The sequence below is a fragment of the Rhinatrema bivittatum genome, chromosome 4, assembly GCF_901001135.1.
Source record: "Rhinatrema bivittatum chromosome 4, aRhiBiv1.1, whole genome shotgun sequence".
NCBI lineage: Eukaryota > Metazoa > Chordata > Amphibia > Gymnophiona > Rhinatrematidae > Rhinatrema > Rhinatrema bivittatum.
In genome coordinates, this window is record NC_042618.1 from 467725924 (window position 1) to 467744787 (window position 18864).

Here is an 18864-nt window from a genome sequence, read left to right on the forward strand (position 1 = left end):
GTTACAATTAACAAGGGTCACAGAACTTGGAGAAGAAGGAAGAGATAGGAAAGAATAACTGGTTAGACAAAATACAAATTAAATTAATTAAATACTATGTACAAATGGTATTGTTAATGGTTGAATGTTTTGGGGAGTCCTTGGATTGAGTCCTTGGATTGTGTCATTAGATTGTGTCTGGGAAAGCTTGCTTGAATAACCAAGTCTTAAGTCCTTTCCTAAAAGTTAGGAGGCATGGTTCTAGTCTGAGATCTGTAGGAATGGAATTCCATAGAGAAGGGCCAGCTGTGGAGGTGGCCCGATCTCTGAGGGTAATGTGTCTGGTCGTTTTCGTGGGAGGAACTTGGAGGGCGCCTCTGTAAACTTCTCTGGTAGGTCTTGTCGAATTGTATGCTTGGAGGGGGATTTGAAGATCGAGGGAGATGCGTTGATGTATAGTTTTGAAGATGACACACATGGCTTTATACATGATACGGAAGTATACGGGTAGCCAATGTAGCTCTTTCAGGATGGGAGTTATGTGGTCTCTCTTTTTTGCGCCTGTTAGTAGTCGGGCTGCTGAATTTTGAACCATCTGTAATGGTTTGGAATAGGATGAGGGCAGACCTAGCAATAGGGAATTGCAATAGTCTAATTTTGAGAAGATGACTGCTTGGATGATCGTTCTGAAGTCTTGAGCATGGAAGAGAGGTCTTATCCTTTTCAGGACATGGAGTTTATAGAAACAGTCTTTGGTTGGTATTTAATGTTAAATCGTTTCTAAGGAGCCCTGTTTTCAGTTCACGTTTGAAATTCTTTCTTTCCCTTATCTGGCATAATGACTCTGGAAGGGAGTTCCACAACTTGGGCCTGCTATGGAGAACATTCGATCTCTTATCTGCGTTAGGTATGTGTTACGAGTAGAAAATCCTTTGTTTTGAGATCTCAGGGTTCTCTGTGGTGAGTAATGTTGAAGTGTAACTCCTAATAAGCATGGGTTAATATCGCTGATGATATTGAAAATTAGGGTTAATACTTTATACTGAATTCTGGATTGAACAGAAAGCCAGTGCAGTGCCATTTATTTATTTATTTCTAACTTTTATATACCGAGGTTCAATTAACAGAATTAATTATCATTAATAATCATTATAATAATAATCATTAATAATCATTAATTATCAGTGCCATCAGCGAGGGGGTGAAGTGGTCAAATTTCCTTGTCACTAGTAAGAGTCTAGCAGAGGCATTTTGGGGTAACTGTAGTGGTTTTAGTAAGCTTGAAGGTAGGCCTAGTTATAGAGAGTTACGGTATGCTTAAGTGTGAAAATAGCATTTGTAGGACAGTGGAAATTCTGTATTGTTAGTAGAGTTTTCAGCCGGTGTAATATCTCAGCTTGGTGTATCCTGTTTTTATTAATTTGCTTATATACTTTTTCATAGTGAAGTTCTCATCGATCAAGGTCTCGTACTTGATCTGAGGAAGTAATATTAATAATTCCTAGGCCTAGTGTTGGCGGTTTGATTATCGTTGGATCTCTCTTCACCACACCATTTCAGGTTGTTTTTTTTGGGGGGTTTAGAGTTAGTTTCAGTTGAGAAAGTTTTTGTTGTATAGCCTTCATGTATGTTGACAGAGACGATGTCGTTTTTTCAAATGTTTTATCGAAGGGGATGTAGAATTATTTGTCATCTGTATATAGGAAGAAGATTCCTAGATTTGCTAGTAGTGCACATACAGGCAGTAAATAAATGTTGAATAGCATGGCCGAGAGAGCTGGACCTTGGGGGACACCTGTATCGATTGGGAAGGGGTAAGAAATTTGATTGCCCAGTTTGACCTGGAATGTCCTATCTTTTAGGAAGGAAAAGAACCATTTGTTAACATTTCTCTCAGCTGGTGGCATAGCAGGGTGTGGTCAATTGTGTCAAATGCTGCTGTAAGATCAATTAGCACCAGGATATAGGATTCATTGCTGTCAAACCCCTGTACTACGGGGTCACCTAAGGAATAGAGATTCGGTTGAGTGATTTTTTTCTGAATCTGAATTGGTTTGGATACAGTATATTATTGTCTTCTAGGTGGTTCTCTAGTTGTGATAGCACTGCTTTTTCTAGGTCTTTAGCGATGAAAGGCAGGTTGGATATTGGTCGGTAATTCTTCCAATCATCGAGTCTGCCAGTTTTATTTTTTAGTATTGGTTTAATTACAGCTTGTTTTGACCTATGGGGGACCAGTCCTTCTGCTAGCGAGTGGTTTATTATGCTTGTGAATATTGGGAGTTATTACGCCGTTTACTGTTTTCAGGGCACTTGTAGGGATAGGGTCCAGTGGGTGGGTGGCAGGCTTCGTTTTAGTGATGATTTGGTTTATTTCAAATTTCGGTACTGGGTCGAATGAGTTCCATTTCACTTGACCACATTTTCCTTCAGGCTCTACTGTTGATGAGCTGGTGGAGAATTGTGCCTTTAGATCATTAATTTTGTTTAGCATTGATGTGACACATTCATTGCATGGGTTCTTTCAAAACTCATAGCTATTATAGACGGAGGAAGGTGTGTCCTTCATTAGGTTTTTAACTGTTCTGAAGAGTAATTTGGAATTAAATACTACACCACGAGTCTGTTTTGTGCAGTATTCTTTTTTTTCTTTATTGATTTGTTCACGGTTATTTTGTTAATAGGGATTTGTTTTTTCCTAGTGACTCCGTAGATTGGCATTTCCGCCATTGCTTTTCCGATGTTCTCAGGGTCTGTTTAGCGTGTCTTAGCTCTTCGCTATACCAAGGTTTCTTTTGTTTAGTTATGTTGTCTTCATTTTGGAACATTTTTTTTTTCTGGATTGGGCACAGGGTATCCACTATTTCATTGATGATTTTATCCCAGGAGTCAAGGGATGAGGAGGCATTATCGTGATCAAACTCATTTATTTTATTTTTGTTTCTTCAAATATTTCCTGTTCTATCTTTTTTCTGTATGTGAACGGTTGATTATTATGTGCGTTTGTTTGTTGTGTGGTGAGGAGACTTACTTCTGCTTTTATTAGCTGATGATCAGACCAAGGCAGTATCTTGTGAGAAGAACGGATTAGGCAGTTATTGCGTCTGGCGAAAATTAGGTCAGGAATGTGTCCTGCTTTATGAGTGGGTTTGGTTATAGATTGAGACCAGCCCATGGCTTCCATAGTACCTAGAAAGATTTAGGTCTGCTGTCTACATGTAGATTAAAGTCCCCTAAGATTAGAGTTCATTCGGGAGCTGGAAACGCTTTGGTGAAGATTTACATTAGGGGCGAGCAGCCTTTCTGGAGTGTCCCAGGAGGGCAATAGATCAAACCAATATTTAGAAGTGGTGCCTTTAGCATTGCCACCTCATAGGGAAGGTTTATCTCAGCCTTGAAGGCTTTAAGTTTGAGTTCCTTTTTACAGACTATTCATTTTTGTCTGGGGAAGTGAAAATATCACAGTCGAGGTGATTGATTTGGTTTAGAAGGACATTATCACTATCTGTCAGCCATGTTTCGGTAATGCAAAAGCTGGAGGGCACATTTATTATATTAGTGGGATTTTTTAATAGCGATTGTGCATTTAGTATAGGAGAGTAAACATTAGGTGGGGAGAAACTGCAGAAGAGTGGTTACTTAACTTGGGATAGATCAGGGTTTCTTCCTGTCTTTGCTTGTGTTTTGAAGTTCTCTGGCGCTTTCCACGTCCCGTGATGATTTCAATGAAGTGGACTGGCTCCATTTTATGATATGTATGGTTTGGGCTGAGGTTAACATGTATTTATTTCAGGCACATGTCAGCCAGGTAGGAAGGCTGGCTAGGTAGGTATCCCTTCCAGCCTTGCACTCACACCCCCCCCCCCCCCCCCCCCACACACACATACACCCTTTACAGACACACACAATTAAATTATGCATTTATAACCAATTTTACATGACAAAGAACATGCAAAAGTACAGTCTTCTGAGGCAAAAAGAACACTTACAACCTGCATATTATATTTATATGCACTCCTGTGGTGCGAGCCGGAACCCCTATGGAATTAGACTTTTTGTAATGCGTGTTGCGTGTGTGCTTGGCCCTCAGAAAGCCATGAATAAACAGAATTACCATTACAATATAGGAAACCTCTCATATAAAACAACCCCAACAGCCTTATCTATGAAAAGGCAACACTGCACGTATTACACCGGGCCCTAGAACACCAATAAAACTCTTATTTGGAAACCAGGCTGCTATAGATCCTTACACAGAAATTACATACCAACAAAATACCTCTCCTCAGTCACATATGCAGAACCCAGAGAAACCCTCACCAAATACAGAATAAAGAGATCAGAAAGTTAAACAGAAACGTGCTGAGAAGTGAACAAGCCAGCCTCTACATGCAGGGCAACAATGGAAAAACATAAACATTACCATTCTTCATAAAACATTAAATAATAAAATCAAGAAACAGAAAACATCATAATATTAAAATCATATTCATAAAAAGAATATTTCAAACCAGTTAATGAATAAAATATCAAAAATTTCTCAAACACCAATAAAATATTTCAAAACATCTGATGAATAAAAATTCCAATAATTAAAAAATGTTCTATTCCCCTAAAAAATTAAATATTTTAAAAAAGTAGAAACATCAAATTACATCCAATAATTAAAACTAATAAGAATGAAAAAATCTCCTGCTCTCCATACCTGGAATCTTTTGATTTCCAGTCACCCTGAGATCGTCGTGGATTGGGGGAGGTAGGGCCACAAAAATCTTATCATCTCTCTCACACACAAGCACAATAACACATTCATTCTCTCATACACTCCTTCTCTCTCACATACACAGGCACCCTCTCCCTCACATACATTCTGAGGTAGATCTTAAAAACACCACTGGCGCGAACAAAAGTACACCAGATTTTATAAGATACGCGCGTAGCTGCGCATATCTTATAAAATCTGGGGTCGGCGTGCAAGGCTGTGCAAAATCGGCAGCCTGCGCGCGCCAAGCCGCACAGCCTGCCTCCGTTCCCTCCGAGGCCGCTCCGAAATCGGAGCGGCCCTCGGAGGGAACTTTACTTCCACGTCCCCCCACCTTCCCCTCCCTTCCCCTATCTACCCCACCCCCCAGCCCTACCTAAATCCCCCCCCCCCTACCTTTGTTGGGCAAGTTACGCCTGCTTGAAGCAGGCGTAAGTTGCGCGTGCCGCCTCGGCATCCCCCGGCACAGGCCGCAGTGCCGGGGGACTCGGGACTGCCCTCCCGGCCCGCCCCCGAACCGTCACCACGCCCCGGACACGCCCCTCCCCACCCCTTTTACGAAGCCCCGGGACTTACGCGCGTCCTGGGGCTTTGCGCGCGCCGGCGGCCTATGCAAAATGGGTGCGCCGGCGTGCAGGGCTTTTAAAATCTAGCCCATAGGCTCTCACACGCACACAAACATACACAAACACACACACACAAGCACACAGGCACATTCACAGGCACACAGGTTCTCACACAGACATACATACACACATACACACACACAGGCTCTCACAGACACATACAAGCTCTCACTTGCTCACACACATGGCCTCCTGATGTCATCGGGCCGGGATGGGATGACCTCCACCATGGCCCAATGGCATCCTGTTCTCTGCGGGCCATGGTAGGATGAGCTCCACCATGGCTCTGCGGGCCTCCTGCTTTCTTCAGGCTGTGGTGGGATGAGCTCTACCACAGCCCACCGGACTTCCTGCTTGTGGTGGGGAGGGGGAGGGAGCGGAAGCTGTGTGCGCCCATGGTAAAGTTTTGCCCGGGGCGCGCGCCCACACGGGAACATCGGCCTCTCATTTTAAGCCGCTGAACCACTGGGTGGGTTGACTTCCATTCCGCCAGCGGCCTCTCTCCTTCTTCTGCCGACGGTGGGTTAGGCTCCACCGGCAGCCCCGTGACCTCTCCTGTTGCCGCTGCCCCCCCCCCGGGGTCTGCCGCCCTGTCCAAATGCATGGTATGCACACCTGGTCGTGCCGGGCCTGGTCAGACTCAGGGCAGAAAATGGACAGAAACCCTCTGTGTCGGCAATGTTAGTAATTTCAGAGGGACCCTTTGTACGTGAGCAGGGCTGTGTAAAGAGCTCTGAAGGTAAAGATAAAGAGGCAACGTTGGTCACTGCTATTTGCTTTCAGGTGTTCAAATCTTGGATTAAAAAGGCTTCACTTTCCCAGAAATTCAGTATTAATGTATTTCCCAACGCCGGGTGAATTGAATTCAGTTCACGGTGGATATTTCTGGACGCATCAGAGTTCTCAGCTTCATAAGCAAGAACAGGAAGAGGTAACCACCATAGTCATGTCCTCATGCTATTTTTCTTTTTTTCAAGAGAGAGATTTCCGGACTGTTCTGAAACGCTGTATTCAGCCTGCATCCGACCTATCAATGGCTGGGACGAGGATCTATAACGAGACCCAGCTACAATACTTAGGGCAAGGGCTCTTAGCTCCTGCCTCCAGATCTGATCTTCAGGACACCCCGCAATGAATATTCATGAGACATATTTGCATGGACTCGGTCTAGCATAGGATTTCCCGACCCGGTTCTGGGAGCCCCAGAGCCAGCAAGGTTGTCAAGGAATGGAGAGAAATTTCCACAAACTCAGTCTACGCAGGTCTATGTCGTGCATATTCACTGCACCTTCTTCTGAGAGAACCAGCTTTAGGATTGAAGCTATAGATCTTGCCTTTAAGGAGACGATTGTGGATATTTCTCCTTTTGTTTACAATGAAATCAGGAATTATAGCTATGATCTTTGTATTCCCAAGATTGAAGTTATTATGATAATGATTTTAAAAAAGTATACAGGCTGTGATGTATTATTTTATTTTATTTGTAATTCTTCTACACCGCCTTCTGATCCAAGAACCAAAGTGGTGTAGAATCAATTAAAAAAAAAAATACAATGCATTATTATTGATTTCAGAACTAACAAAAATATCTTATGCAAAACACATTTTTAGTAGATTAGTTGAATGAACAATAGAACAGTAACTTACTCATTACGCTGTGGCTCCAACTGTATTTAAATTAAACCTAAATTAATTTTCGACCCATCAATTTCCACTAAAAAATAAAAAGTCAATGGAAAATGTGGTAAAATTATTTTACAATGCAAATCTGTTCTGTAGTAATTATGAAAGGAATCAAATAAGGGATAGCAGTCCCACTTATCAAAGCACTTCCTTCAGTGTGACCATCTGGTCTTTGTTTCCTCATTCAGGGCAGTGTATCTGCAAATGGGTTTATTCCCTAACTTGATGGGAATAAATCTCAATGGTAATACTGAATATGATCTCAATCTCTCAAATGTATTTCTGCATCTGTTGGGGGTCCCACAGGCTTCTTTTCTCTCTGCAACTCTTCCTGGATGACCTCATCTATTACCTTGGAGACTCATTCAATATTTTTCTCTCCATATCTGCTTCTTCTATAAAATAGAAAAAAAAAAATAAAAACATGCTTGCTTCTTGCTTTCTAGGGTCAAAACCCCAATCCCCATATTCTTCATGTTTTGCCTTGACTATTGCCAACTTCCTGGTTTCCTTATTTACCCCCATGCAATCCAGTGGGAGCAATGAGAGGAGAGGATCGCCTTGCTGATGGCTGAAAAGAATCGGCAAGTACTGCTTGGGGAAATTTTAGAACTTAAAAGATTTGGGGAAAAGTAAATTATTGGGGTATATTCTTTAGTGTGTTTGTGTGTCTGTATTAAATAGCTAGTCAGAGGGCAGGCAAAATCCAGGAGTTTGTGTGTTTTGTATTAAATAGCTAGTCAGAGGGCAGGCAAAAACCAGGAGTTTGTGTGTTTTGTATTAAATAGCTAATCAGAGGGCAGGCAAAAACCAGGAGTTTGTGTGTTTTGTATTAAATAGCTAGTCAGAGAGCAGGCAAAAACCAGGAGTTTGTGTGTATTGTATTAAATAGCTAATCAGAGAGCAGGCAAAAACCAGGAGTTTGTGTGTTTTGTATTAAATAGCTAATAAGAGGGCAGGCAAAAACCAGGAGTTTGTGTGTTTTGTATTAAATAGCTAGTCAGAGGGCAGGCAAAAACCAGGAGTTTGTGTGTTTTGTATTAAATAGCTAATCAGAGAGCAGGCAAAAACCAGGAGTTTGTGTGTTTTGTATTAAATAGCTAGTCAGAGAGCAGGCAAAAACCAGGAGTTTGTGTGTTTTGTATTAAATAGCTAATCAGAGGGCAGGCAAAAACCAGGAGTTTGTGTGTTTTGTATTAAATAGCTAATCAGAGGGCAGGCAAAAACCAGGAGTTTGTGTGATTTGTATTAAATAGCTAATCAGAGAGCAGGCAAAAACCAGGAGTTTGTGTGTTTGTCTTTCCCTCCCACCCCTCTCCCACTCACCCCTAGCTCATCCTTTGATTTATAGGCAGGTAACACTTTCACACTAAAAAAAAAAAAATTAATCAGCCTTTTAACTTAAATTCAGAAATTCCCCATGCCTTTTCAAGAGTTTAATCATTCCCTTGTAGGTCACTACCAGATAAATAATGAATACACTAATACATTTAAAGGACCCTAATTGTACGCATTCCTACTCCCATAGCAACCTAAAACTTAACTAGCATTCTCTGAAATGCTCCCTGTTCCACACGCAGGGGCTCAGAGACAGGCAGAGCTCCGGAGTCTCAATGCGTGGATGAGATGATGGTGTAGGGAAGAGGGAGTCTGTTTTGTAAGGAACTGGGAAACCTTTTGAGGAAGGGCGAGTCTTTTTTGAAGGGATGGACTCCACCTTAACCAGGGTTTGTAAACCGTTTAGACCATATTGTGTATAAACAGTATATAAGAAACTTTTAAATAAATACATAAATAAATGGGATAGGAGGCGATGTCCTTTTGTGGATTGCAAACTAGTTAAAAGACAGAAAACAGAGCGTAAGATTAAATGGTCTGTTTTCACAGTGGAAAAAGGTAAACAGTGGAGTGCCTCAGAGATCTGTACTTGGAGAAGTGTGTTTTAATATATTTATAAATGATCTGGAAAGGAATACGACACGTGAGGTGATCAAATTTGCGGATGACACAAAATTATGCAGAGTAGTTAAATCTCAAATGGATTGTGATATATTGCAAGAGGATCTTGTGAGACTGGAAGATTGGGCTTCCAAATGGCAGATGAAATTTAATGTGGACAAGTGCAAAGTGATGCATATTAGGGAAAAATAACCCTTGCTGTAGTTACATGATGTTAAGTTCTATTTTAGGAGTTACCACCCAGGAAAGAGATCTAGGCATCATAGTGGATAACACATTGAAATGATTGGTTCAGTGTGCTGAGGCAGTCAAAAAAGCAAACAGAATGTTAGGAATTATTAGAAATGAAGGGGTCTGAACGCTTCAACCTGACAAAGGACTTCATGTACCAGAATTCCCTGCTTCATGACGGGTTTACTTACAGTCTGCAATACAGCTGTAATTAGGACATTGAGAAACTTTCTGTCAGCACATTGCACATTTTCATTTTTTTGGCTTCGCTGTTCTTATTCTCTGATAAGCTTTCACTGCTGTAACCTAGATTAGAACAATGGATGTATTATGTGATGGGCTGTATTACTGCAGACTCGCGAATTCCTTTCCAGAACTGCAAGTCCCAGCAGCCTCTCCTGCAGAACATGGGAGAAGTTTCACGAAAGTTCCAGGGTGTCTAGGGAGGGGGTCAGTAGCCCCTTCAGCCGGAATATGCTTGCTCAGCAATGCTTAGAACGCATGTGTAAAAGATAAGAACTGTAAAGTGCATAAGAGTCTGCTCCTGAAGGGGAGGGGCATGCAGTTGTACTGAGCCTTTGTCTTAGCTGCATCTTGCTGGCAATAAAAGTCTATCTTTACGGATCAGTTGTCTGGACCTCCTTACTGACTAAAAAGAGACGGTTACATTTGGCGAGCCTCAGCCAGGAGGTACCGGGGACGCTATTTTAGCCCCCCAGTTGGTCCAGGGGATTTTGTGGCGGAGTGATCCCCCAGACTTGCCTGGTGAGTGGCCACCGCTGAGTTCAGTGATCAGGTATCTGAGGGGGTCATTCCACGGAGATCCTCTGAGACCTTTGGGCTGGTGATCTGGGAAGAAGGCTTTCGTGACGATCGGAAGAACCCTGCAGGCGAGTATTATAGGAATGATGGGAAAAGTGAAGAATAGCTAAAAGAGTAGCAAATGACCGGTCCATCCGTGAGGGGACCGAGGGGGCTTTGATCACACCCCAAGCGGTGGTTTGGTAGGAATTGCATTCCGAAAGCCACGCGCATAAAAGAGGAAAAAAGAAGTAACGCGTACGATAGTGGGAATAGGTTTCTTGTTGTGTGAAAGAGAGTGAATGGCCTCGCAGTTCTAGGCCGGGCTGACCGCGTTCTAGTCGGGGCAATTGTGACCCTTTTGTGTCTGACGGATACGGACCCCTTACCTATCCGTCTTCCCTTCCCTCCTCTGTCTGTGAATTCTATCCTAATGGGAGGGGGCGGTTCGACTCCATTAAAAGCCATGACGGAACACTATAGGGAAGTGTTCGATAGACATAAATGTACAAAGCCCGGAATGATTCAACGATGCACCCATAGGTGGCCCAGTTTGTGTGTAAACTGGCCTCCGGTAGGGACTTTCGATTTCCAAACGGCCACAAGGGTCCAGAATATAGTTATACGAGAAGGGAATCTGGGTTGCCCTGAGGATATACCGTACATAACTGCTTGGATTGCAGTTATTGAGAATCCTCCGTCGTGGGCAAAGAAGTTAGTGGAGGGAGCCGCCCTCGTAATGGTGGCTCAGGCGCACAAAATGGGGAACTGCAAGTCCCCATTATTAATTAAGGATTGTAATGTATGTAACTGCTATCTGTGAATTGCAAGCACATGTACCAGGGATTTTTTTTATTGTTTTAATTGTTTTAAACCCTAATAAGAAGAGAGTTTTGGGTTACAAATGCTGCACAAGACTACTATACAACTAATTAATTTACAGTGTTAAGTTAAAATACTGATTTGATTGCTGAAGAATGCATTTACTGGTGTTGAAGTTTAGAACTTGATGGCAGTTAAGGGTTAACGGCAGAGATAATTACAGGAGAGAGGAGGGGATCGAGCCAGAGAGAGAAGAGAAAGAAAAAAAAAAAAAAAAAAAAAGGACATTGGGCTAGCCTGGGTAATGAAGACAAAGAGAGAGAAAAATTGTTTCGTTTGTTTTAACAGAACATTATTGAAAGTTAGTTGATGGTGTGCGTATGTGAATAAAGATAGAATTGTGGCTGTTTCACAGAAGTTGAAGTTTTTGTAGCTCAGAGTTTCTGCTGATTAAATTTATTCTCCAAGGTCCTTGCTAAAACTGTCTGTAATCTGACAAAGGATTGCTACTTGCAAAGAAATACCAGAACCAAGGGTCCCTTACAAATCATTTAGTGCCTTATGATGCGGGCTATTTTTCAGACATTTTATAGCAGCAAATTCATTGCGCCTTCACTCGATACATCCACAGGTTAGTCAATTATTCTCTAATACCATGTTAATTATTGTTCTTACTTGTCTCCTATATATTATCTGTTATTTAAAAGTTACATTGGAACGCATGATAAAGTATGAACTCTCTTTTGCTGACGCAGTTTATTTTGAAGCTGTCTCTGGGAAATTTAGAGAAATGATTAAGAATGGGTTCTTTGTTAAAGTTTTTCTTGTTGCTTCTTTGGCTAGCAGTAGTTAAATATGCAGAGCTACTCCCTGTTTTAAGGAACTGGCAAGATAAGACAGCCAAGCATGTGCAGCGCTGACTGTGGGAATTACAGGATGCCGTTTGTAAAAAAAAAAAAAAAAAAAAAAAAAAAACGGAGAAAACAAAGACTTAATATTAAAAATTTTGATTCAGTGGCAGGCGCAAGATAAGGATTATTGGAAGTTGTGGGCAAGAGAAGGGGCCACTATGCAAGATTAGGAACAAGAGCAAATATGAGTCGGCCCAAATGATAAAGTAGTAGCCCCCCCACACACACATATATATATATATATTGCAATTATGTTCTTTGACCACTGGTGGGGGCTGGGCTCTGGCTATTACCATATGTTCTTAGTGTTTGCAATGTAATTGATACAAGGCTTCCAAGGGTTTGATCATCACTCCTGCACACCTAAAGCGCCCCCCCTGGATCCTTGCCTGCAGATCCAGGTTGACTTTATTGAATTAACCCAATGCCAAACTTACAAGTATGAAGGAAGCAATGTTTTGCAGCTTCTCAGCCTCGTCAGAATTGATTTGCCTCCAGGCGCAGGTCACCTATTCAATTTCCAGATGGATTGTGATCTTTTCATCGTATTTTGAGATGTATGGGAACAGGGATCAGGAAGAGAAGAAAAGGGCCCGTCCCTGCAACCAGGAACTTAATAATAGAGACCCGACATCCGAAAGAAGCTGCAGAAGGCCGAAGGCTTTGAGGGCATGAGCCTCAGCCAGTTAAAAGCTATAGCAGACCAAGTATGTGGAAGAGAAAAGAGAGAAGCAAGTAGAGACATGAAGGAGAAAGTGACTGTTAGCCGCCGCTCTCGAGGACACGCGGACGGGAAGGAGCCAAGACAATGGCAGACCGCGAAGAGGAGGGGGAACAAGACCCCCTTTGGGAAAGAATCAGTGTGCGTACTGCAAAAATGAAGGCCATTGGAAGAGAGACTGTGAAGAATGGCAAAAGAAATACGGGAGCCCTGCAGTGAATACTAACGACAAAAATGGACCTGCACCGACACAAAGGGGCCGAGGAGGAAGGAGATCGGACAACCCCCACTGGCAGATGGCGGGGGAGGCGACAAGGAGCATACAGCCTGAAGAGACCGGGAGGGAAGAATCCCCACTGACCCTCTGGTGGAGATCCACGAGGTAACACAACAAAAATCAGGGGCCTGTTGGACTCAGAGGCCAATGATCTGTCATGACTGCACCAATCGGCCCCCCCGACGAAAGAGACTGTTTCTATAGTGGGTGCCTCAGGTCAGGTACTCACTGCCCCTCTGCAGAAAGAATGAACTATACAAGTAGGCGGGACCATGGTATCCCTTATCGGATGGAACCTGCTGTGTAAGCCTCAGACCACATTGAGATTTCAACCAACAGGGGAAGTTAAAGCCTCCTTCGGGGACCATCCAGTGATACTCATCTGTCCCCTCCAAGAAGAATGGAGACTACATCTTCCCATAGTCGAACGAACCATCGAACATCGATATGAAAACAACACCCCCCTCAACAAAAACGAAGACAACTGATGGATAGTGTACCCCAAGTATGGTTCGAACAGAACCCGGGAGGAATAGCTATCGACGCTACCCCCATATGGATAGAGATGAAACAGAATGCACAGGTGATTAATCAACCTCAATACCCCATTCCATATATGGCCAGACAAGGAATCCAGATACATCTGCAGAGACTGTATGATTTGGGCATTCTCCGGCGAATCCGATCTGCTTGGAACACCCCTCTGTTGCCAGTAAAGAAGCCTGGATCAAATGACTATCGACCAGTACAAGACTTAAGAAAAGTGAATAGTCAAGTAGCAGATCTAGTAGCCCTCGTCCCAAATCCGTACTCAATCCTGGCTCAAGTCTCTCCTGCATCAAAGTGGTACAGTGTCATTGATCTCAAAGATGCCTTCTTCTCCGTCCCGGTGGCGGAGGAATGTCAAAAGATTTTTGCTTTCACATGGGAAGATGCAGATACTGGAGTAAAGCAGCAGTACACATGGACTCGGTTGCCTCAAGGGTTTAGGCACTCACCTACGCTGTTCGGTGAGCAACTGGCAAAAGATTTAAAGATGTATCAAGTAAAGTATGGGCCAGTCATACAATACGTGGATGACCTTCTGTTGTTTCGAGAGACGTACCTCGAATGTGCGGTATCCACTCTTCAGCTGCTAAAGACGTTGTACTCAAAAGGGTATCGTGCAAGTAAAAAGAAAGCGCAAATCTGTGAATTGGAAGTAGAGTATTTAGGCTTCCAAATACGTGGAGGAACCCGTTGTCTGGGAGTTTCTCGCACCAGTTCTATAAGAGATCAACCTGTACCCACTTGCAAGAAAGAGCTCCGGGTGTTCCTTGGAGCTGCAGGATACTGTAGGCTGTGGATTGCTAACTATGCAGTTATTGCCCAACCCCTGTACGACAAGCTGCGGGGTAAAGAGGCAGAATCTCAACCCTTCCAATGGGAAGGAAACGAGCTAGCAAGCTTACGTCAATTAAAAGAAGCCTTAATTGAACCACCTGCTTTAGGATTGCCAGATGTGATGAAACCATTCCATCTATTCGTCGACGAGAAAAAAAGGCATGGCCATAGGGGTATTGACTCAAACCTTAGGCTCATGGGAACGACCTGTTGCATATCTGTCAAAAGGAATGGACAATGTGTCAAAAGGATGGTCGGGATGCCTCCGAAGCATTGCTGCTGCATGTCTACTGATACCCGAAGCTGTTAAGCTAACATTTGGACAAACTTTACAAGTAACAACTCCTCATACTATCCAAGGACTACTAGAAACTCATGGGCCAAAATGGATGACTAATTCACGTCTTGTAAAGTATCAAGCTCTGTTATGTGAAACTCCTGAAATTCAAATACAAGACAGCAAAAACTTGAACCCGGCCACTCTTATGCCGGCACCTGAACCAGTTGCCCATGACTGTGAAGAAGTCATGACTACAATACATTCCAGTAGACCAGACCTGAGGGATCAACCCTGGCAAGGAGCTTGAACTTTATTCACTGATGGGAGCAGCCAAATCATTCATGAGATACGTTCTGCTGGATATGCTGTTGTATCCGAAGATGAAATCATTGAGGCTCAACCTCTTCCCCCAGGAACGTCTGCACAAAAAGCTGAACTAATTGCCCTTACTCGAGCTCTGCAGTTGGCAGAAGGACAAACTGTAAATATCTATACAGACTCTAAATATGCCTTCCTTACAATCCAAGTGCATGGAGCATTATAGAGGGAAAACAATTGAACAATGCATCAGAAGTACGTGAATTACTAGACGCAGTTTGGCTACCTCGCAAGGTGGCTGTAATGCATTGCAAAGCACACACCAGGAAATCAAACCCTATTGTCAAGGAAATCAGAGAGCAGATGAAGCAGCAAAAAGGGGCAACTCGGGAACCCTTCCAAGCAGTATTAATTGCATCGAATCATCAGGCTTCAGGCAGTCCTGGAGCTCATCACCAATGACTGCTTTCGCTCTTAAACTCTGGGCAAAACAAAATACCAAAATTATGACTGCAGTGTACCAGAATAGATTGGTTTTAGATTATCCTCTGGCCCAGGAAGGAGGGTTTGTGGAACATTTAACCTCTCCAATTGTTGTTTACAGGTAGATGACCAAAACAAGGTTATCCAAGACATCACTGATCGCATGGTCAAGATGGCACACGTCCCTGTCCAGCAATGGAATAGTGCTTGGGACTGGACCAATGGATTCCGTGGTTGGTTTTCCATGATCGGTGGATTTAAGAGCTTGTTTGTTATCCCAGCCAGTTTAATTCTGTTTTGTCTTTTAGGACCCTGAATTATTCCTTTCTTGCTCAAACCGCCTTCATCGGGTGATGAAGGACATTGCTGAACGCAAAACAGCCACGCAGCTTCTGTCACTGTACATGTATTCCTCTGAGCCTATAGAACCTGTTTAACCATCCTCATGTTTTATCCTGGGCCATCTTCCCATACATGACAAGTTCGGGCTACAAAGGGGGGTGGAGCCATTAGGGCCCATCCGTCTCAAACCCGTGAAGAAACCATCGGACTGTTTGGGAAATTAGGGCCCCCTGAGAACTCAAATTGCTAATTTTTCTTGTTTCTGTTTCTTTCAGCTCCACAGTTGCGTTGTGATGGTGTGATACTTTTCATAAAGAATGATAAGTATCAAAGGGGGGAATGAAGGGGTATGAACGCTTCAACCTGACAAAGGACTTCATGTACCAGAATTCCCTGCTTCATGACGGGTTTACTTACAGTCTGCAATACAGCTGTAATTAGGACATTGAGAAACTTTCTGTCAGCACATTGCACATTTTCATTTTTTTGGCTTCGCTGTTCTTATTCTCTGATAAGCTTTCACTGCTGTAACCTAGATTAGAACAATGGATGTATTATGTGATGGGCTGTATTACTGCAGACTCGCGAATTCCTTTCCAGAACTGCAAGTCCCAGCAGCCTCTCCTGCAGAACATGGGAGAAGTTTCACGAAAGTTCCAGGGTGTCTAGGGAGGGGGTCAGTAGCCCCTTCAGCCGGAATATGCTTGCTCAGCAATGCTTAGAACGCATGTGTAAAAGATAAGAACTGTAAAGTGCATAAGAGTCTGCTCCTGAAGGGGAGGGGCATGCAGTTGTACTGAGCCTTTGTCTTAGCTGCATCTTGCTGGCAATAAAAGTCTATCTTTACGGATCAGTTGTCTGGACCTCCTTACTGACTAAAAAGAGACGGTTACAGAAAGGGAATAGTGAATAAAACAGAAAATGTCATAATGCCTCTGTATCGCTCCATGGTGAGACCGCACCTTGAATACTGTGTACAATTCTGGTCATTGCATCTCAAAAAAGATATAGTTGCACTGGAGAAGGTACAGAGAAGGGCGACCAAAATGATAAAGGGGATGGAACAGCTCCCCTATGAGGAAAGGCTAAAGAGGTTAGGTCTGTTCAGCTTGGAGAAGAGACGGTTGAGGGGGGATATGACAGAGGTCTATGAAATCATGAAAGGACTTGAACAGGTTAATGTAAATCGGTTATTTACTCTTTCTCAGATAATAGAAAGACTAGGGGCACTCCATGAAATTAGCAAGTAGCACATTTAAAACAAATTGAAGAAAATTCTTTTTCACTCAGTGCATAGTTAAACTCTGGAATTCATTTCCAGAGGATGTGGTTACAGCAGTTAATGTAACTGGGTTTAAAAAAGGTTTGGATAAGTTCCTAGAGGAAAAATCCAGAAATTGCTATCAATAATTAAGCAATAGTAGCTTGAGATTTATGTATTTAATGTTTGGGTACTTGCCAGGTACTTGTAGCCTGGATTGGCCACTGTTGGAAACAGGATGCTGGGCTTGATGGACCCTTGGTCTGACCCAGTATGGCATGTTCTTATGTTCTAATTCAAAAGCAGGAATCATTTTCTGCTTCAGCAAATCTGCCTCCGTCTTCTCCTTCCTTGACGTCCTCCGCTGGCTTCTCATACCAGTCTGCTTTGTATTCAAGCTTCTCTTTGATTTGGCGAGGCCTTGTTGTCATCTGTCTCAGCCCTCGTGTCTTATTCCATCCAGCCTCCTCCTCGGATGTGGGATTCTCTCCTCTCAGCCCCTCGGTTCTTCTCTCAATGCCTGTGGTTCACTAGCTCTGAATCTCCCTTCCCCTGAAATTCTCTCTCCATTTTGCAAGTTCCAGCTGGGGATTCCCTTCTGCACGTGGGTGCTTCATTCACTCCCTTACAGCTTATGGCTTCTCTGTGATTTATCGCCCCACTCTTCCTGCTTCTGCCTCTGTCTTCGTGCCGCGAGTGGGCCTCCCTTTCCTATTGGAGCTGTGGGGCCTGGCTCTGATCGTTCACTGAGTTCCTGCACTGTTGTGCCTGTGCCTGTCTAAGGGTCTAAGAATTGGGTCCTTTATCTGCAAAGTGCTTTGGGCAAAGGCAGTGCGTGGGACTTTTAATACTCCTCTTCCTGTAATATTACCTTGTACAAGGCTATGCATGTTGTAACTGGAATATAAAAATACACTATAGTCAGAGATTAGGTGATTCCCATGGAACTATAGCTTTCAAAATAGAAAACCAGGTGAAAATGTGCCTTTGGAAGGAAAACAGTTGTTACTGTGCTGGTGAAGCAGAGCAATATATTGGGGGTAGGGGTGCATTCCTGTTCCTTTGGGTTCCCGGCTCGGCTGGGCTAGGATGCCACAAGTCTTCATCTGCAGCCTCCTGGGAGTGGGGCCTCTTTCTCCCTTTTATTATCCCCCTGCCAGCTCACTTAGCCCAGTCCTTCCGCACCTGGGGTCTCCTTCGCCGCCCTGCAATCGTGGGCCCCCCCCCGGCTCTGGCACAAAAAAACAACGTTTCAGCGTCAACTCACTTGCACTCCCTAAAGTCGTCTTTTATTTCCATCTTGTTTTTAAATGAGCCACGGGTGGCAGTCAGCAGGCAATCACCGAGCAATTAAGACAAGAAAGAGTGAGAGAAAAGGACGCAGCAGCAGCAGCAGCAGCACTCAGACGCCCAGACGGTGATCCATCCGCCGGGCGGCCGAGATATCCCAAAGCAGCCGCGCAGACGGCGCTTGCCAACCTTTATGGAGGCCGGGTCCCTGGCCACTCGGAGACAGGGTGAATAGTGCACCCCTAGTGCTTTCATATTGTAAGGCTGACGCGTAGGCAGCAATGAGGACGAGGTTTTCAAGCCCATGCGCTAGCACGTGCGCCTGAAACGTTTCCTCGCGAGCACATTGCAGATGCAAATTCCTCCGCGAGCCCTTTCGTGCCGCCACGTGCTGTCTTGGCGAATCCTCCCCGCAGGCTGCAGAAAGTCAGCATTTCATTTCTGATGTGGTCTGAGCTGAGCCTGTTCCGGAGTAAAGAGACCACCTCGTCCTCACCGCCAAGAAATGATCTGCTTGAACTTGGGCAGGAACAGAAAGCAAAGTGGGGGTTTTGTTTGTTTTTTTTTTTTGCACGGAAGGGTGTGCGTTTCCTTTAAGGCAGACCAGGGCCCAGGCAGCAGCACGCGATGCACCAGATGCGGTGTTTTGGCCATGAAACCGAACCTCCCTGAGAAGGTGCCAGGACGCCTATCCAGATGAGCCCGGGGTGGGGTTAATGTCTCCCGGCTGGGGGG